General features: G+C 42.7%; 1 non-coding gene across 1 annotated transcript; it reads right to left on the minus strand.

Annotated features, from left to right (window-relative positions):
- Positions 1-19,235: 19,235 nt before the first annotated feature.
- On the minus strand, positions 19,236-19,342 carry LOC141616197 (small nucleolar RNA R71). The gene has a single exon (XR_012530558.1). It is a non-coding gene; the product is annotated as a small nucleolar RNA R71 (small nucleolar RNA).
- Positions 19,343-22,130: the final 2,788 nt, after the last annotated feature.

Consider the following 22,130-nt stretch of genomic DNA (forward strand, 5'->3'; position numbering starts at 1 on the left):
TTAAACAAGTAAAATATGAAAACTTTCATCAAAAGTTTGAGGTGATTCTGGTTCGTTCGCCGGCAGAATCAACGACACCATATTGAAGATGGGTTTGCCGACGGCACAAAGGGGGCGGGGGTTGAGGTGGGTAGGGCGGTTTTGTGAGCAGGAGCGAGGGAGTGTGAGCACAAACGCAAACGAGGGTGCTATGTACAGTGATGATCCGTCGCCGGTCGGAATTGGAGGCTTCGGTCGACTTGCCGGTGATGGATAGTAGCGGCCGAAGTTGAAAGCTGCATTGGTAGTAGAGGTGGCAAATGGGTCATTCTGGTCGGGTACGGGTCGGGTCAGTTTGGGTAAGGTCATTTCAGGTCCGTTATAAATTTTTCGGGTTTCGGGTCACTTTCGGGTGACTTTTTATCGCGTCACTTTGGGTTAGGTCAATTTCGGGTATGAGTCATTTTAGGCCGGGCCGTTTTCGGGTTAATGGTTAAAACACCTTAGTTAGTAATATTTTGATTAAGAAATACCATTTTGTAAATTTAACTATTTATTAGGGATGATTGTAACTAATGAAACTCTATTTGATGTATATTTCATTAATTTGACTTAGTACTTGTCGTTTCGGGTTATTTTGGGTTACTTTAAGTCATTTTAAATGACTTAGTACTTGTCGTTTCGGGTTCATTAATTTGACTTAGTACTTGTCGTTTCGGGTTATTTTGGGTCACTTTAAATGAGAGGGGCAAAATTATCAATAATGTACTGAAATGAGTAAAATGTGTATCACGAAAACCAATACCAAAATGCTTATGGATAAGGAAAGTATATGAGTAAAAGTGATAACTAAAAAATACTTGAGAAATGGTTCACTCTTTGTTCATAAACCTAATTCAGTCTCTTCTTGGCAATCGCGTAAACTTATCTCTATTTAGAAAGGGCTGGGAGGACAGGTAGGTAATGTAGCAATATTAAATTTACGTATGATAATTGGTTTTTTCACAGCCACATACAAGTAATATGGGTGATGATGATAGTACCTGTGATCTTAATTTTTTGGTTAAAGATTTCATAACCTCTGATAACAATGCGATGTTTGTAAACTATCCACTTTAGTGAATAACGATATTGTTAATCAGACTACTAACATTCCACTGCCACATAATGATATTCCAGATACCCTCTGTTTGGGCTAAAAATAGCGTAATAAAGAAAGCCCACTTGGTGAAATAAAGATTATAGAGAAGAGGTGAGGAGGATGGGAGCCCGCAGTCAGGAGAAGGAGGAATGGGCTTAAGAAGGATCAAGAGCCCATCACAGTAGGCGCCCGTGTTAAGGAAAAGAGTGTCAGGGAGAAGTTAGGGAGAAGTTAGGGAGATCGGGGGGAATTGGCAAGGGAATCCGGATTAGGAAAGAAGTCCTTATGGAAATAATATTCTCTTTCCATATTCGAGATAGAGTATATCTAGGGTTCTTACCCTATAAATAGCAGAAGAAGGAAATCAAGAAGGACATTCAGAAAACACCCGCATTCGTACATCAACACTCAAGATCACATCTCGGCAAATAATACACGTTCATTCTCGATCTTGCAGGCCTGACACCTAGGGCCAGCAGGATTAGCTTCGTACCATAATTGTAATCATCCTCCAATTCATGTAGTGCAATACTTGGCAGGGTACCGTCCCTCCCGCGGTTGTTCCCACATTGGGTTTTCCGCGTCACCAAAATCTTACGTGTCAATTTACATTACGCACTTTATTTTCCCGTTTACTTATTGACATATAAATCATCATACAATCAACCAACGAATATAGACTACATTGACCCTAAATCGACTTAGGTGAAAAAGACCTAAACAGTTTGGCGCCCACCGTGGGGCATTGTGGTCATCAATCGTTGATATTCTGAATATACAATGGAAAAGCAAGCATCTGAAGCCATGTCAGGGAGCAGGCAGCCATCGCCACCACCGTCGTCTACCCAAAGTCCAACATCGACAGTGGCCACGCAGGCTCCCGGACATACCCCAAGAATCATACCGACAACAAAAGCTACTTTACATCCTAAGACCCCTGCTGTCTCAACGCAGTCCAGGTCAGACAAAGGAACATCAAGCTCAGGCGTCACTCCACTGCCCAGTCCCACACAGATTCTTCTCGCCGGCGTGGAAAATCTTCAGAAAGCTATGGAAAATATGAGAGAAGACCAAAGGAGAGCAGATGCTGAGGTAAGGAGGAGAGACAGAGAGCTCTGGGCACAAATTGATCTCCTAAAGCGAGTCAACACTCCAAAGCCAAACAAGACAGGTGAAGGAAGATTTCCTTTGGTAGATCTGACGCAAGGAGCATCAGGCAGCAGGCAGATACCAGCTGAAATAATCACAAGATTGGATTTGGCTACGATACCATCAGATGGAAGGATAACCCCACGAGGGTTAGGATACCTCACGCCAGATAGCTGGCAGCCAGCCGGCTGCGTGGGGGTACAAATAGGTGGCCTCTCCGTCGCAGATCCTGCAAAGAATCGATCGGACACCGGCAGCAGATCCGGTCAAGCCAAGCAAGTGAAGCGCGGCGCAGGGACAATCGTTACCACAACCCCCCCGCTGCTGGAACTTACCGAGTAACCTTCAACCAGGATCGGGAGGAGATATGCGAGACGGTGACAGGCGCACCCATTCGACCAATATAACTAACCAAAGAAGATTGGAGCTAAAGGAGATCTTTGAGCGGGGTTCGTGGCTACCACCCCCACTCGAGAAAGCGGCTCTAGACAGCTATGCCGACTCACCATTCGTGGACACCATATCCATCACAGCCATGCCAAAGGGATTCAAAAATCCAAACATGCCTCTCTTTTGGCACAAACAGATCCCTTTGATCATGTCACCAATACAAGCGAGAAAATGATGACGGTAGAATAAATTGTGAGGGGCGGTCAAGGAGGCTTGCATGTGCAAAGGATTTGGGTCCACCTTAACGGGACCAAAGACTTCGATGGTTTTGTCACCGCCCAACATGTCGATATCTACATTTCTTGAGTTGGTGAACGCATTCTCAACGATTCGCAAGCAGCAGAAAGCCACGAAGCACGCGGGGAGACTTATACGAGAATCGTCGGGGGGGGAGAGAGCATTGGAGAATACAATACGAGATTTAACAATGAGAAGGTAGCGAGACGAGAGTGTGACGTCTCAACGGCAGTAGAAGCCTTCAGAAGAGGCCTCCACCACGACTCCGACCTATATAAGCGGTGACTATGCATCCCCGCCATAGTTTCAAGCAAGACAGAAAGGCGTTCTGCGATCGGTGGAGGAAGATATTCTAGCCGAGCCGACTACAGAGCACACCCAAGTATTTCTAGTACTTCGGTAGTGGATAAATCGGGAAGAAAGCAAACCACCAAAGAAGAAGGACGAGAGATACGAGACCATATGGGAGGGGAGTCAACAGAATCGAGGAAAATCAGCTACTCCCCACCCTGGCAGAATATGGATTCACTACAGGTGTCGGAGGAATCTTGAAGGCACTAAGAGAGATGGGAGACGGAGTCAGGTGGACCAATCCACCAGTAGGAGAGCAAGCCTGGAGAAAGGATAACAAGAAGAAGTGTGAATTTCACCGTGATATTGGGCACAACACTGAGGATTACTACACATTAAGAAGAGAGATCAAGCGCCTGTACGAACAAGGAAAGCTGAGCCACCTATTACCACGTGGGGGCAAGCAACAGGATAAGGTAGGTTCGCATGGCCGTGAGATCCACCCACATGCACCAAAATTATAAACGTGATAACAGGCGGCTCAGACTTAAGCGGATTGACATATTCAGCAGCCAAGAGACACGCTACAGAGACCAAAGGAGATAGACCAGCCAATTCTTGCAGAATATCTCACAGTGATCTGCCCGCAGTCAGCTTCGATGAAGGAGATACATACGATGAAAGAGAGCACCATGATGCACTTATCATCACCTTATCAATGGCCAATTGCACAGTTAGAAAAGTCTTGGTAGATACAGGAAGCTCAGTCAACTTAATCATGCTGAAAACCATAGAAAACATGGGATTCAGCTAGAAGGATTTACAGAAGAAGTCTATTCCGCTAGTAGGCTTCGGTGGAGAAACGACCCACTCACTAGGTGAGATAGTCATCCCAACCTATGTGGGGGGAGTCAACAAGCAAGTCGGTGCACTGGTTATAGATGGCCCTTCTACTTATAATGTCATCTTAGGAAGACCATGGTTGCACCGGATGAAAGCGATCCCTTCAACATATCACCGGTGTATAAAGTTCCCCACCCCATGGGGAGTAGAAACGATAAGAGGAGATCGGGGAGGAAGCCGAGGTGCTACATGAAGGCACTCAAGTGCACCGCCAGCCCTCCCGCATAGCAATTACTGTAACGACCTATCCGGGACGAATACATCGAGCCCCAGCAGAAGAGTTGGACAGATTAACCTGGATAAGTTGCACCCAGAGAGAACCGTGCTCATTGGAGCAGGATGTACAGGAAGCTTACGACAAAGCAGACTAGTCAAATTCTTACAAGATAACATGGATTGCTTTGCATGGTCACACGATGATATGTTAGGCATAGATCCATCCATCATAACACACAAGCTTAGCGTGGACCCAAAGTGTAAATCCATCCCAGAGAGAAGAAGAAAGTTTGCAGCGAGAGAGAAATAAGGTAATCAACCAGGAAGTAGACAGACCTGGCGGGCAAAGAAAGAAGATAAGAGAAGTGAAATACCCAGAATGGTTGTCTAATGTAGTGGTGGTGCCTAAAAAGAATGGGAAGTGGAGAGTATGTGTGGACTTTACCGATCTCAACAAAGCGTGTCCCAAAGATCCATTCCGCTGCCTCATATTGATGTAATGGCGGATGCACAACAATTTGGACACGAGATGCTAACATTTACGGACGCATGGAGTGGATATAATCAAATCAAGATGGATCCTGCAGATCAAGAGAAGACAACATTTATGTCCAAAAGAGGAATATATTGCTACAATGTCATGCCATTCGGCCTAAAGAACGCGTGAGCTCCACATATCAAAGGTGGTTAACCGCATGTTCAAAGAACAAATAGGAAGAACCATGGAGGTGTACATTGATGACATGGTGGTGAAGTCGAGAAAAAGCTAAAGATCATATGCGGCATCTAGCGAAACATTCAGCACCCTCGGGAATACAAGATGAAACTAAACCCATCTAAATGCACCTTCGGGGTATCTTCTGGCAAGTTCTTGGGCTATATCGTGACTCAAAGAGGGATAGAAGCCCAAAGACCGAAAGCGAGATCAAAGTCGTCTTACACTGGAATCACCCGAGAAGCCCAAAGATGTTCAAAGGCTAGCTGGGAAGGTAGCGAGCCACTGAACGGAGTTCATTTCAAGATCTTGAGACAAGTGCGGGCTATTTTACGACGTACTAAGGAAGAGTCGAGAAGTTTGAATGGACCCCGAACATGAGCAAGCCTTCGAGAGTCAAGCATTATCTCGTGACCCGCCATTGCTATTAAAGCCGAAACCAGGAGAACCATTATTCCTATACCTAGCCGTCACGAGAGGTGGCGAAGCGCCGTCTAGTCGGAGAGCAAAAAAGGAGCGAAGCCGAGTGTACTACGTCAGCAAGTCTCTGTTGCCGGCAGAAACCAGGTACACATCCCTTGAAAAGTTAGTACTAGCATTGGTAGTAGCATCTCGCAAAATGCGTCCCTATTTTGAGTCACACATCATACATGTTGTGACAAACTACCCGCTAAAAGCTATCATGAGGAAGCCTGAACTATCAGGAAGAATGTCTAAATGGTCTGTACACCTCAGTGGATACGGCATCCAGTACGACCCTAGGACATCAATCAAATCACAAGCACTGGCCGATTTTGTGTCAGACTTCAGTCCAGCCATCCAGAACCTAGCAGATACAGAAATCCTTAGTCTAGAAAGAAGCAAGCAGCCAGACGTCTGGCAGATGCACATCGACGGAGCCTCCAACCAAAGGGGGGCAGGTGTAGGATTAATCCTGCGATCACCACAGGGAGACCTGATAACACAAGCTGTAAGATGCGAATTCAAGGCAACCAACAATGAAACAAAATACGAAGCCTTGATACTGGGAATGAAGCTAGCTCTAGAATCAGGAGTCAGACACCTGCTCATATCCAGTGACTCTCTGTTGATAGTTAACCACGTGAATGATGAGTTTATAGCCAGAGATTCGAAGATGATTGCATACCTGAAAGTAGCAAAGGAATTAAAACAAAAATTCGAGACTTGCAAGCTTAAACAGGTCCCCAGAGATCAGAACGTGGAGGCAGACGCCCTAGCAACCCTGGGGGCAACATTCAAGCAACAACGAGCTATCCAAAGATACCAATAGCACATATGCTGGAACCTTCTATCCAGAAGGCAGACGAAATAGACAGAGGTGAACTGGAGGATCCACAAAGCAAAAAGGACATCCAAGCAGTTACAGAGGAAGGTGAGAGCTCTCGGTCACACAGGCAGGCGCCTGACCAGGAAGCCGATCCAGCAGACGACTGGGGCACACCTTACCTAGACTGGCTGCGCCATAACAAGCTACCAGACGATAAGAATGAAGTGAGAGCTTTTAAAATAAAGGCTTCCAGGTTCATACTCATTGATGATACACTATACAGAAAATCGCTAGCAGGTCCCTACCTACGGTGCCTGGACAAGGAAGAAGAACAGACTGTGTTGCATGCTCTCCACAGTGGCGAATGTGGAAACCATGCAGGGGGCAGGAATCTGGCAAATAAATCCCTCAGACAGGGATACTATTGGCTTACAATGAAGGCAAATGCAGCAGAGTACGCACGAAAATGTGACGCCTGCCAGCGCTCAGCACCAATGATTCACCAGCTAGCAGAACCTCTACACCCTATTATTTCTCCCTGGCCATTCATGGCATGGGGCATGGACATAGTAGGCCCCCTACCACGGGCCACAGGAAACAGGACCTGGATGCTAGCAATGACAGATTACTTCTCTAAGTGGATAGAGGCAGAAGCATTCACGGAAGTAAAGGACAAACAGGTCATCTCATTCATAAAACGAAACATCGTCTGCAGATTTGGTATCCCGTCAGAAATCATATGTGACAATGGCTCACAATTCATCTCAAACGATCTTTGAAGGATCTTGTGCCGGTGGAACATCACCTTAAAGAAGTCACCACCAGGACTCCAAAGTCCAATGGACAAGTGAATCCAAAGAATAAAATCATTATGGACAATCTAAGAAGGAGGCTACGGGAGTTAGGAGGAAAGTGGGCGGATGAATTGCCACTAGTGTTATGGTCGACAGACGACGCCAAAGATAGCAACAGTCAAACACCCTTCACTGGTGTTTGGCGCGAAGCGATCATTCCATCGAAGTTCTAGTTCCCACCCACGGGTATGAAAATATGTCGAGGGAACTGAACAATGCAGAGATGACCATAAGCCTGGACACAATTGACGAGCTGCGAGCAAGCGCAAAAATCCGTCTGGCTGCCTACAAACAGTCTGTGGCCAGGAGTTACAACAAGAATGTAAAGGTCAGGCTCCTGGAGGTAGGAGACCTGGTCCTCCGAGAGGTGTTCCAGAACACCAAGAATCGAAAAGCAGGCAAATTCGCCTACAAATGGGAAGGACCATACCAGGTAGAAGGAGTTGTTGGCCATGGTGCATACAGACTGATGACTATGGACGTTCAAATTATACAACGCCCATGGAACATACTTCACCTGAAGAGATATTACTTTTGATAATAAGTAGACTCTAGCTTTCAGAATAATGTACTATGAGAAGCCAAATCATTTTTAAAGATAAAATAAAAATCCGGTAGTAGGCATACTGCCAGTTTCACTCTTATTTCTGGTGTCTTTAGTTGTTTTAAAACTTTAAACTACTATTGTATGGTGTGGTCTGGCAGCGTCCTGGGACCACAATTGCTCTGGTACCCCATGAGATGGCGACAGGTACTTCACATCATTCTGATAGATTTTATTATTTTCAGGCTTCTCTAAGTACATCACTTTGAATTCTGGTATCTATGGTACTTTGAAAGGATATCTAGCAGGACTGTCAACTACCAACGCGGGGTGACAAGGCACATGGCACTCCAACATGCCTAACCTATTTTCTCCACAAGGAGCACCCTCACCAGGCGGACTGTGGAACATACGAAAGGGAGCCTGGCTGACAGCTGAATACGCTTATCCAGCTACCCCCGATACCACCCCCGGACGTAGCTCGCACTAATCGCACTTAATCGGGGCCCCAAAGCATGCATGCAAAAACAAACATGGAACGTAGGGATATCTGCGCTACCAGAATCCTGCAGCGTCTCCATCTGGTCCTAGAATGATGATAAACTTGCCTCAATGACGCCACCTGTTGGCATAAAACGAGACGAACACACCTTGCGTCATGAACAAGGTTAAGTAGTCCACAAACTGCGGCATACGCCTAAATCAGCCAGCCGGCTGACACGGCTAGCAGCTTAGCTTGCGGATCAGTCTTTTCGGTGACCAGCCTGGTCTAAATCACCCCCTGGGTTGACACGGCCACTCCTCCTTACATTGCGGCATACGCCTAAATCAGCCATCGCCGACACGGCGACTCTATTTGAGTCGAACGTTAGCCTTTTCAGGGTGACAGGACTCGCCTAAATTAGTCAAGCAGGCTGACACGGCATAAACTTCCTAAAACAGGGAGGATAAACAAACAAGTACACGATATGTAAAAACTTTGCCAAACTATGACAAGGGGCATTCAAAATATGGCCCCAAGTTCAAACCGCCACCCTGGCGAAGCAAACACAAAACAAGTTTAAAAACTTACAAAGTCTGCCACCTCGGGGGCGGGACCGCAAAAAAGTTTATCAAAATATAAAAACTTAATTATCGGTCACATTAATGACCTCCACCTCACAGTACCTCCTCCGCCTGTCGACCACTCATTTAGTCTCGCACCGACTTGCATATCCTCGGCCGCCATAGCTCCCCGAGCTCGTCAAAGACATCCGGGACATTCCAAAGATCACCCCAGCTGACTCGGCCCCAACGCGGGAGAATTCACCTCACCAACCTCGGGCATCGCGAGGCTCGGATCGGGTTGAGCGGGGTAGAGCATCTCAGTGCTTCTCCTCTTCCTCTATGGCCTCTTTGGATGGGAGCCTCCTCGAGGGCAAAGACGCATCCCACCGATCTTTCCCCGCCGGGTGGCATAAGCAACGACATTGGTGGCCAGGGAGATCAGCTCAGTGATCTTCTCCTCAGGCTGCTTCAGAGAGTCAGAAAAAGTCTTTGCACACCGCCCGGGTTCGAGCGGTGATCGGCTCCCTCCTTCAACTTCTTCTTGGTGACAACAAGCTCGGTCTTGACTCCACCACACGCTCCTTCGGATCAACCCGCTTTGTGCGGATCTGCAATAGTTTCCTTGACTCCTGGTTCTTGCATCGGTAGCACGACCGGTGGTCCGCACTATGTTGATCATCTTCCTGTTGTAGAGTGCAGACTGAAGAGTCTGGGGCATAAATAATTAGAAGTCAGCAAAAGAGTTGGAAGGCAGAATTTAAGCAAGAAACAGACAGACAGACAGGTAGAAAATGAAGAATACTTACCATGAAAGCGTTGTGCACGTCATTTTCAGCCATCTCCTCTGGGGAGAACTCCGAAAACGTTTCCTCAACAGGAGGAAAGAACAGCTGATCAATCTCCGGCCAGTAGGGCACCTTGTCCACATTACCAAAGCCTTCTGGAAAATGAGCAATGATGCCTCCGCTAGTAGAAGCACGGGGACTGGCAGGAGGAGTAGGCGGATGACGAGACAGCGGATCGACCTCCAGAGGCACGCGAGCAGCGGAACTAGAAACTGCAGGAGGAGTCTGAAAAGAGGCAACAGGAGCACTCCTCTTTGAGGCAGAGGCCACATCAGGGCTGGCAGAAGGTCTCTTTCTTTTAGCACTTTGGAGGATGAGTTCCAGTGGATCAACTTTTGAACCTGCAAGCATACACAGTCTCAGACGACAGAATGCTTAAAACATCAGTAACAACAGCACGCAAATGAAAGTGGTCACATAAACCTTACCAGAACACATACTGTGGGCTGATTGAGGAGGATTGGAGGAGGAAGCAGGCGAAAAACCAGGAAGTAGATCTGGAAAATTTCTCTCAGATTCAGAGATGCAGAACAGCTTGCTGCAGGCAGGGATCTTGGCACCAATACGGGTAAGGTCACAGGGGCCTGCACGAAGACGATGAAGTAAGCTAGTAAGCAGCGAGATAAAATAATTCAGGCGACACGGAGGCTACTTACTCGAAGTCAGAGTCCAATTCTCGAAAATATAATCAGCAGGAGGCTGGATGGAGTCCTTCCTCACGTAGAAGAAGTCCTCGAACCATTTCTCATCGCGAGATTTTGACACATGTTTGAAGGGAGCCTCTCCATGGCCCCAGAATGAGAACTGACTCCTGCCCAGGGATCTGATGCTATACATATGGGCCAGATCGCCCAGAGTGACAGCTTTGCCAGTACTCTGACCAGCGGCCAGAGAATAGAGAAGAACTCTCCATATGGCAGCGAAAATTTGTGCCATGGCGAAATTATTGGTGAAAATGAAATCTTGGACGAGTTTAGGGAAAGGAAAATGAAGGCCATATTTAAATGGGTACAGGTAGAAGCAAACCCACCCTGGACGGAGGGCGTCAGCTTTCTGTCCCGGTTCAGGGATGGTGATATCCACCCCGTCACCAAGACCAAGCAGACTCTTGATCCTAGGAATATCGGCCGGAGTTAAGGCGGAGTCACAATCATGTGGATGCTTAAAAAGTCCCCGAGAAGGGAAGATGGGGTCAAGATTACGGTCGGAGGGAGTTGGGGTTGCCGAGGATTGTCGGGTTTTGCCCATGGTGGAAAGAGAAAATGAAGATTAAAAGAAAGAAAGAAAGAAGATGGATTACCTGATGATGAAGACGGGAGAGGAAACAGTGAAGCTGATGAAGATTAAAGGAAAGAAGATTGAGGGTTTAAGAGGAGAGTTTTTTGAAATGATTTGGAGTGATTAATAAGAGTGGAAGAGAGACGTTGGGGTTATAAAGAGGAGAGAGGGAGTTGGGTGCGGAGAAAGAGGAGAAAGGCGGCTTGCATGGGAAGGAGTAAAAGGACGGTGTAGGGTTTAAATATTTGGTTACGTAAATTCCTTGCTCGATACTTGAAGGCATACTTCGCAAGAAATTTGGGGCAAACTGTTTGGGACAAAAATAGCGTAATAAAGAAAGCCCACTTGGTGAAATAAAGATTATAGAGAAGAGGTGAGGAGGATGGGAGCCCGCAGTCAGGAGAAGGGGGAATGGGCTTAAGAAGGATCAAGAGCCCATCACAGTAGGCGCCCGTGTTAAGGAAAAGAGTGTCAGGGAGAAGTTAGGGAGAAGTTAGGGAGATCGGGGGGAATTGGCAAGGGAATCCGGATTAGGAAAGAAGTCCTTATGGAAATAATATTCTCTTTCCATATTCGAGATAGAGTATATCTAGGGTTCTTACCCTATAAATAGCAGAAGAAGGAAATCAAGAAGGACATTCAGAAAACACCCGCATTCGTACATCAACACTCAAGATCACATCTCGGCAAATAATACACGTTCATTCTCGATCTTGCAGGCCTGACACCTAGGGCCAGCAGGATTAGCTTCGTACCATAATTGTAATCATCCTCCAATTCATGTAGTGCAATACTTGGCAGGGTACCGTCCCTCCCGCGGTTGTTCCCACATTGGGTTTTCCGCGTCACCAAAATCTTACGTGTCAATTTACATTACGCACTTTATTTTCCCGTTTACTTATTGACATATAAATCATCATACAATCAACCAACGAATATAGACTACATTGACCCTAAATCGACTTAGGTGAAAAAGACCTAAACACCCTCCTTTGGGGATTGTCCAAGGATAGAAATTTCTCTAACAAAACAACAATATGGTTAGCGCAAGATTTGTTCGATCAAAGTCTTGAAAAATGTAAGCTTCAATCGATTTGGAAGTTGAATATTTCTGCAAAGTTAAAATTCTATCTTTGGAAAGCCTATTTTGACGGTCTCCCAACTAGAGATGGCAAACCGGGCCAGGCTAAGGCGGGCAGCACGGGCACGACACGAATCCACCGCGGGCACGACACGACACAAATGAACAATAGTGACGGCACGGGCACGACAAGAACGGGTTGGAGGTCGGCTGCGACTACGTTTTTTAGAATTCCCGTACCCAGGCACGAAACGGCCGAAGCACGGAGGGTCCGGCACGACCCAAAATTTGACCCGTTTCTTAATTATTTAATTAAATTCCTTTTTTAACATCGTTTTTTAATTATTTAATTAAATCTACTACATTAAAAGTACAAATAATCAACTAATCAAGATATCAAGTACATTAATATTTAATAAAATATATATTTAAATCATTAATATTTATTATTTATATAAATAAAAAAGTATTTTAGAAAAAAAAAATACTAAGGTTATTGGGCCGGCCCACGTGCCAGGCACGATTAGCCTATGGGTCAGGCACGACCCGAGCACGAAACTGAGCGTTCCAGGAGCGGGCAACGGCGGGGGTTTGGGTGAGTGGGCCAGGCACGACACAACCAGCCTAATATCTGCGCCTGGGTCGGGCCATTTTTGGGGGAAGGCACGATGGGCCGGCACGCGGGCTTGTCCAGGACGGCTCAATGCCAACTCTACTCCCAACGAAAGGTAGGCTTCTCAAAAATCATATTAATGTCCCACCTCATTGCGTTTTGTACGACTATCCTATTGAAAATAAAGATCATTTCTTTTACAAATGCCCCTTGATTGCTTGTGTTATCCAAGACATGAACATTATTAGGTTTAACATTTTTTTGTCAAACTATGATAATATTGCAAGCCAAAGTTTTCTAATGAAACTCAATTATCTCAAAAACTTAATTCCAAAAGATTATTCTTATTTGGTGGAATGCATGGCTTTTATATAAATGACATTATCTTTAATAATGTTCATATCAAGTAACAAACTTATTATTTTATGTAATAATAGCATTAAGATCTAGAATGAGACTACACAGACGAGCCAGTTAGAAATACTACTAGTGAGGAAGAAATATAGTAGGAAAAAAAAAAAATCTAAAAACGGTTTTTTAAAGCTATATTTTGACGAATAAAAAATAGATGGGAATAAAGATGTTTTAGGATATTGTATAAGAGATCATAATGGTAAAGTCATTTTGTTAGGAGCAAAAAATTGTGGTTCTAATAACATTCTTGTTGCATAAGGTCTAGCATTAAAAGAAGGAATTTTAGCAGCTAAATATTTAGGAATTTCAAAACTAATAGTTTTTTTTTTTGGTAAAAATTTCAAAGATGATAGTTGAGAGTGATAATTTATGTGTTATTAACTCTATTCGCAATACATTGTAAATTCCTTGGGAAATTTCAAGTATTATCAAAAATGTACAATTAGATCTTCAATTCTTTCAGAAAGTGACTATTAAAGATTGTTTTCATGAATCTAACAATGTTGCTGATTTTTATGACTTCTATTAGACATTCATGTACAATTTTTTTAAGGTATTTTGATAGCCGATGGCTTCAAATTACCTCACTCTTCCGAAAGGATGAGATAGGTTGATCTTATCCTAGAGGATCATCCTAATTTTCTTACCTTATATAAAACAAGGACCTATGCATGAGAAAGAAATTTGGTACCTTTTTTAAGAAATGTTTATGTATCTTTTCATATAAGCATAAAAAACCTTAAAAATAAACACCGAGTTTCATTTAAAATGGTTTATCTTTTTATTTTCACAGGCATAATCATGGTTTATATGTACAACATCTTTACTTCTCAATATATCCTGAGTCTACTTATCGCAAATAAAAGTATATGAAATCTCAACTTTGAAAAACCCTTTCATGATAAATTAATAAGCAAAGTAACCCAAATTTTTGTATGAATATACATATTTTGAAAATCTCATTATTTCACCTTCAATTTGTGAGCCCCCGCAATAGAGCTAAGAAAATACAATAAGAAAATGCGGAATTTTAGGAAATTTTTGAAACTTTTTAAAATTTAAAGCAGGGTTCAATAAAACCTAAAACATAAATAAAGTATGCGGAAAATAAGTTAAGTTTATACAAATGTGATGGTCAAAATGGGGAAAATACATCCCTCGAATGACAAGACGATAAAGGGCGAGTCTAAGCAATCCTAGTAAACCGACTACTAATCCAAGGTGCTCGCAAGCTCACACGTCTAAACCCCACAAATGCATCTTCACAAACCTGTCATTCATGTAAACATGAAAGCCATAGTCAGTGGGGGAGAAACTCAAGGTTCTCCCAGCCAGAAAGTGTCAAAATGAACATAACAAAGAACTCAATTAATCAAGCATTTAAAACAAGATGTGAATAACTTGAATTATAATAGACATGGGGTCAATCATGTTAACACAGTACGAGAAACAAGATAAATCAATATTAGCATAATCAAGACTCAACTATTCATGTGAGATAATTAAATAATATGAAAGACATGAATACGGTCATTTAGACGAAAACACGCATTTCAAGGAAACATAACATAGATATGGGATTAGGATTCGAATCATATGAAATAGGTAAATAAGGGATCAACCAATACCAAATACGTGAATGGAAACCATAGCCATTACTTTGAAAACCTCTTAACAAAAATTGCACGGGACGTGGCTACTAATGTCACATTCATACTTATGTCTTGAATCTCACCATAGAAACGGATGGGAACATCAATCCCGGCGATCATATCGCAACTAGAAGGCTTACATCTCACCTCTAGTATCCGATAGGACCAAGACTCTCAAATCCAAACAATAACAATATCTATAACTGACAGGCTAAATCGCACACCTATCAAAGATAAACCAACTGTCTTAAACTAATGCAACAGAGGAAGTCGGGATCGTATCCACAGGGAGACAATTGTGTTCTATTTGCTAAATCTAAGTCTGCCTAAGTAACGAATCTGGGGGTTTGTTTGTTTTGTTTACTAACTAAGTAGCAAGGAAAGAGAAATATAGCGTAGAAAACGGAGTTCAATTATAAGAGAAAAGGCTAGGACATCGGGTCACCACGATCAACAACGGTCAGAGTTAGGGTCAACGGTCAGCGTAAGTATGGTCTGAAGGGTAATGAACAGGTCCTCTCGGTCCACTATTCGCCCTATAATACTAATATAGCTCTCGATCTAATTAGGATATTCTATTGTTTGTAGCAGGTCTATCTCTCTCGAATCTCTCGATCTAGGTTGGAGTTTACCAAATTAATTGACTAGTTACGTGCACTTAACCAATTAACCTCAATTATATGCTACAATTAACAACACAGATTTATATTTATGCCAGATCTAATAAACTAATTAAGACCGTCTTATAAACACGACTCCCCTAAATCCTAGCAATGGAACTTAGCTATGCATAATTGAATTAATGAAATTAACAATAAAAGCGATAACTAGATTAAACATAATGAAAATACAAGAATAGCAAATAAACATAAGATAAAAGAAATAAAGAGAACAAGAGAACAATAAAAAAGAGGAATAAAGAGAGAATTAAAATTAAGAACAAGGGTTGATTGAATTACCGAATAAAGGAAAGAATTACAAGTTTTAGATCCAAAAATCCTAAAGCAAAGCAACGTAGAAAAGTTTCTACAATGTAAGATAACCTAATAATATTTACTAAGTCCTTCTTAAATCATAATAGGAGTAATGCGCCGAAATTATAAAGAATATTTTGATCATACTGTAGATAAGTCGATCGACTAAGAGGAACAGTTGATCGACTTTTCTGCGTCGCGCATTTCATGCAACGCGCACTGAATTTCAAATGGCCGCCATTTCTTCGTTACTTAGGCAAATTGAACGTTTTCGGTGGCGTTGGAAAGCTAACAGGAGAAACTTTTATCTCCAATTTAAATCACTTGATTATCATTTGTAGAACTCGAGTTATGACTCTTCAAAATAGGCACTAGCGGCATGAAGCTCTTCTTTTGCTTGATAAGCTTCCTTACTTCACTGAGGACTCCAAAGAATGGTTTCCGAGCTTGTTTCTCACCAACGTCGAGATTGCAACTCCAAAGAAGGGTTTTGCCTTGTTTACGCATACTTTGATCAATAACCTACATGAAATACACTACACGCCCAAAGTAGCCAATACAAGGGAGATAGTAGCTTACGCTACTCAATAATGCATAAAAATGCGTGCAAATAGATGAAATAAGTGTACACAAAAGGCAAGCATCAAACCTCCCCAAACCAAACCCTTGCCTGTCCCCAAGCAACCATTAGACATAAAACATAAAAGGGGACTAATGGAACGGTATACAAACTCAGAGCTAACTATGCTTTTGGTGCGCCCAAACTAATTTAGTGCAAATAAGCCAACGCCAAAGTATAAAAACAAATGCAATCGAGTTAAATCAATGATAAAGATACTGAACCGTCGACTTTGCAAGACTTGTATATATCGCTCTCACGGCTCGCTCTTCACTCATTTAAAGAACATGGTTAGTATGTTGTAAGATAGAAAGAAATGAAGCCACTCTCACTGCGACCTATAAGAACATGCATGCAATCTAACATGAAACCGATCTCTACCGACCGTACATACACATTCCAACCAATCAGGACCAAGACACATGCCGAGGACTTACATAAAATGTGAGGTGAGGTAATTGGGCAAAAAGGGGCAAAACGATTTGGAAGTGTGGAGGTAAAGCCAAGCTAGTACAACCGTAACCAAATAATAAACTTATTCCGCTTTGTATACCCAACTTAAAACATAGAAACGATGCCAATATGGCATAAACTCACTGATGTGACTCATATTTGTGCACATTTAGTCCCCGAATTAGCCTCGTTCCCGTGCTTTGTAGCAACTATTAGGGTCATTTCTTATCTTTAGTTCTCTATTTTGCATATTCTTTGAGGTTTTGTGTCCTTGGTAGGAGAGGATTGCTAGCCTTGCATTTATGGAGCAAAATGGAGCTAAATGGATCACATCTAATGACCAAGCATTGAAGAGGAGACCAATACTAAAGGCCTAAGCAAATAAATCAATTGAATGAGGCAATGATGAAGATCCCCACGGTCCTAAATCAATCCCCACGGATTGTTAGGAAGTCAAGAATAAGAGGAGGAACCCTGTCCTAGGATCCGGGCGTCCCGAGCTCAGGACGAGCGTCCCAGGCCCAGGATCCGGGCGTCCCAAGGCTCAGCTCGCGCAGATCTCCTTACAGTCCCGAGCATACTCAAGGCCAGGACGCGTGTGTCTCTACGGGATTTGCAAATCGTCAAACTTCTCTTAGGGTCTTAATCGTCATTTAAGCCTTTAGTAACCCTAATCCTTGTACTTAATTTTAGTATAAATACCTATTGTACTACCTAGATGAGGAGCATCTTAGAATCAAGTCCTAATCTCCTTCTAAATCTCTTAATTTAGTCTTAATCCAAGTTATAATACACATTTCAATATTAATCACATCTTAATATTTCCTTAATCTCTCAATTGTTCTTAGTTTTAGTTGGGTAATTAGAAGATTATTTGGGGTTTATTGGAGGATTGACAACTCTCCATCAATCATCAAGTTTCCTTCTATTATTCTTTGCTTTATTATTTGGATCATCTCAAGTTGGTATAATCCCTTTTACCTTTGCTTAATTATTGTTAATTACATTACTTATTCATCATGTTTTGCTTTGTTAATACGATTGGCATCCTTATTAGCATGTTAAACTTGATCATGAGTGAGTAGTCTCTTAGCTAGGGGTAATGGGGAATTAGGGGAATCAATCATGGGATTAGATCTTTGCTTAAATTAATATGCTTTCATAATTAAATGCTTGTTTGTTGTGATTTCAACTTATGCACATGTTATGTTTGATGAAATGCTAGACTATGAAACCTTGCATTTATACATCTCTTTTCTATTAAATGAGGCTTGTAAGATATAAGCCAACTCAAGCCGTGTTAGACCATGCATAGAGTTGAATGGGAAGAGACTAAGTCGACTTGTAGGTGTTGTAAATTCTTGATCGACTCGGCTCCGAGACCTAAATCTTCCTAGGAATTGTAAGATATACACTAACTCGGTTCCTCTACAACAATAATTGCTTGCATATATTTGAGAACATGTTTGTATGATCTATTTCCATGATTCCCTTATGAACCCATGACACCCTAGTGCCCTTAATCAATTGTTTACAAACTCCTTTAGTTGCTTTACTTTGTTTTCATTCATCTTGTTGATTAGTTTAGACTACATCTCATCTCAACCCAAATTTGTGACACCTTAAGACATAACTACTTGCAATTGAAATCTTAAATCGATACCCGTCCCTAGGGATCCGACCTTTGCTTATTGCTCTACTAAGAGTAGTTTGTAAAGATATAAATTTTGTTTTGGTTGAAAGCTTTAACGAGCAAAAACGACAACAACAAAAATGGCGCCGTTGCCGGGGACGGTGTTCAATTGATTTGATTTTCGTTAATTATTTTTAGTTGTGTCTTTCTTTACCTTGGGGAAGTCAATCTCCTCAAGGTTGTTCTATTTGTTTTCTAGTTCTTTGATATTTTGCATGACTCGGAGATCACAAGGTAATCCATTGTCTATAGATTTTGAGATTGAAAGGACCTTAACCAACAATATAGAGTTGCTAGAGGTACTTCAAGAGTTGTGGGTATTGGAGAGATTGTGGACATTCAACCCTATAACATTTAGTTTGTCAACCCTTTTTCAAGAGAAGGAGAGGATAACCCAATTCCAAACCAACCACAAAATCAACTTACAATGCCTAAATTTTCATCTCATTCCGTACCAACCGAGGAGAACCTACCAAAGGGTACTCCTACACCACCACATTTAACCGGTAATTTCATTGCCAAATCCGCATTCATACAATTAGTTGAGAGAAGTCAATTTGGAGGAATGCCTAGTGAGGATCCCCATTTACATATGGAGACTTTTTGTGACTATTGTGATGCAATTTCTCAAACCGGAGTTACTCAAGACCAAATCCGATGGGTATTGTTTCCTTTTTCCTTGATCGGTACCGCAAAACAATGGTTAAAGAGCCTAGACAAGGCTACCTTTGGTATTGATTCATGGAAGAAGTTAACACTTGCTTTCTACAAGATATTCTATCCTCCGGAGAAGACAAATATGTTGAGAGCCCAAATCACCGGGTTCAAGCAAAGGGACGAGGAATCATTATATGAATCATGGGAGAGATTTAAGGACACTTGTCATTCTTGTCCACACCATGGACTTAGTGAGTGGTTCCTTGTTCAATAGTTTTGGAACGGCTTATATGAAGACTCATGCAATGTGCTTAATATGGGATCCAATGGGAGGTTTACCGAAGTTGATGACAACCAAACATGGGCCAAAGTCGAAGAGATGGCGGTTCATAATTCCCAATATAGTAGGCCTCGAAAGGCCACTAGAGGAAGAAAGCATGAGGTTTATTCCATCACACAATTGGGTGCTCAACTAAGTGCTCATATCGACACCATTAACTTGAAGTTCGAGAAGGTCATCGCTAAGCTTGATGAAGTTTCCAAATCACCCAAACAACATGTCAATGCTATGATGGCATCATCCTCAATCCCAAATGGAGTATGTGAAAATTGTGGAACCTTGGGACATGAACAAAACTAATGTAGGGGAACAAATGAACAAGTGAATGCTTTCCAAGCATACAAGAATGGCACCCCTTATTCAAACCACTATAATGAGAATACCAAATTCCATCCAAATCTCTCATACAAGAGCCAAAATGTCCAAAATACAAAACCAACATACACCCCACCTCCAATGAGAAATCCAACTCAAAGACCCTTTTTCAACCAAAGCGAAGGATATCAAAATCAACCTTCCTACAACCAATCCAATGACCAAAGCTTTGATGTTCAAAAAGCGGTCCTCCAAATGCAAAAGAACCAACAAGAATTCTTCACCCAAATGCAAAAAGATAGCCAAGCTAAAGAAACCACCATCAACAACATACTTGCCCACACCAAAATGTTAGAGACTCAAATGACTCAATTATCGTCTTCTAGCTCCCAAAGACAAAAGGGGCAATTACCTCCTCAAGGTAACCCCCCAAGACATGAAACGGTTAGTGCCATCCATTTGAGGAGTGGTACAAGATATGAGGGGCCGAAGAGGCCAATTGATGAAGATATTATGGAAGATAGTAGCAAGCAAAGAGTTGTGGAGAACTCTAAGGTAGTAGAGCCTACTACCAATGAACTTTCAAAGAGGAAAAATGAAGAGAAGACTAAGGAAATTGAGAAAGAGCCTATTGTGATTAGACTTCCATTCCCAAGACGCCAAGCTAAGCCTAAGCTTGATGAGCAACTTGGAAAGTTCATAGAAATTGTGAAGAACTTAGAAGTCTCAATCCCATTCACGTAATTGATCAATCATGTTCCGGCTTATGCAAAGTACATGAAGGATATTCTTACCAAGAAGAAATCCATCCGAAAGTTGGAAACTATTGCCTTCACCAAAGTAAGTAGTGCTATTCTTCAAGGGAATCCCCCTCCAAAGCTCAAAGATCCGGGAAGTTTTTCTATCCCATGTACCATTGGCGACACTACAATCAACAAGGCATTGTGTGATCTTGGAGCAAGTGTAAGTGTCATGCCATACTCGGTATGTAAGAGACTAGGAGTGGGAGAGCTCAAATGCACCAACATTACTCTTCAAATGGCGGATCGATCAACAAACATACCTCTAGGGGGTATGGGAGGATGTGCTCGCGAGAATTGGCAAATTCTTCATCCCGGTAGACTTTGTCATTGTAGACATGAAGGAAGATTCTAACATTCCTATCATCTTAGGAAGACCTTTCTTGCATACTGTCGGAGCGGTAATCGATGTGAAAGATGGAGAGCTCACACTTGAAGTTGGGGATCAGACAGTTACTTTCAATCTTGACAAAACCATGAGAGCTCCCCGATTACATGGGCCATGCTTTATGGTCAATCACTATAGCCGAGAAAGTGATAGAAAGAAGTTAGAATCTCTATGCAAAGATCAAGCCAAGGGTAACGAAACATCACCCATATGGAAGAAGAAAGTAGATGACATTCAAGTAGCTCTATTTGGAGAGTAAGGAATTTTCAACAACAACAATGGGAGCTTGAATAGCTCACCCATCATGACAAGTAATGAAGAAGGCCTAATTGGCCATGATAACAAGGAAGGAGATTTTCTCTTGTCAACTCATGAACCACCCTACATAATTGGGGAACAAGCAAGCGAAGTTTATGGTCTATGGGACGATGAATTTGAAGGATTAGTCAATCCTTATATTGTAAATGCTATGACCTTAGACGAAGGCTTTGTAGATCCTTGTCATCACTTTGACTCGGACTACAACAATGAAGAAAATGATGCACAAAGGTCTATGCAAGATCTTTATCATGATAATGAGCAAGCCTTCGACTACTTCTACAAGGTGTTGAGTAACATCAACAACACTTTGACTTTGCCACCTTGACATCTCATCAAAGAAAGGAGAGTTTGGTGGAGTCCTCCCTAAACCACCATTTGTAAATATTCTAACCCTTTTCATGCTTTGTTATAAGATTTTTGACATGAGAGCAAGTGAGGGAGGGATTTTAATGTGTTTTAATGTTTGATCAAGTGTGGGGATGGTACATGCCTAGGCTAATCAAGCCTTTGTAGTGCAACCCACGACAATTAACAAGGAAAGGAAGAAGAAATGACGCGGGAAGAGGATCCCTACGAGCATACCTGAGCTCGTGGGAGCTGAGAGCAAGACGAGCGTCTCCAACTTCAGGACGCCCGTCCTGGCTTCGGGACGTGGGAGCTGGGAAGCGTCACGTTTTGGTAAAATTCCTGTAAGAAATCTGCCCGAGCTGACTTCAGGACGCGAGTCCTCCAACCTAAGGAGCCCGTCCTATCCTCGAGCTGTGGGTCCTGGGAGGCTACAAATTTTCGAGATTTTTCTGTAAGAAAATCCGCCCGTCCTAAAGGTGAACCGAGCGTCTCATCCCAAAATCCGCTCGTGCCGACCTGAAGACG

The sequence above is a fragment of the Silene latifolia genome, chromosome 11 (assembly GCF_048544455.1).
Source record: "Silene latifolia isolate original U9 population chromosome 11, ASM4854445v1, whole genome shotgun sequence".
In the NCBI taxonomy this organism is placed as follows: Eukaryota; Viridiplantae; Streptophyta; class Magnoliopsida; order Caryophyllales; family Caryophyllaceae; genus Silene; species Silene latifolia.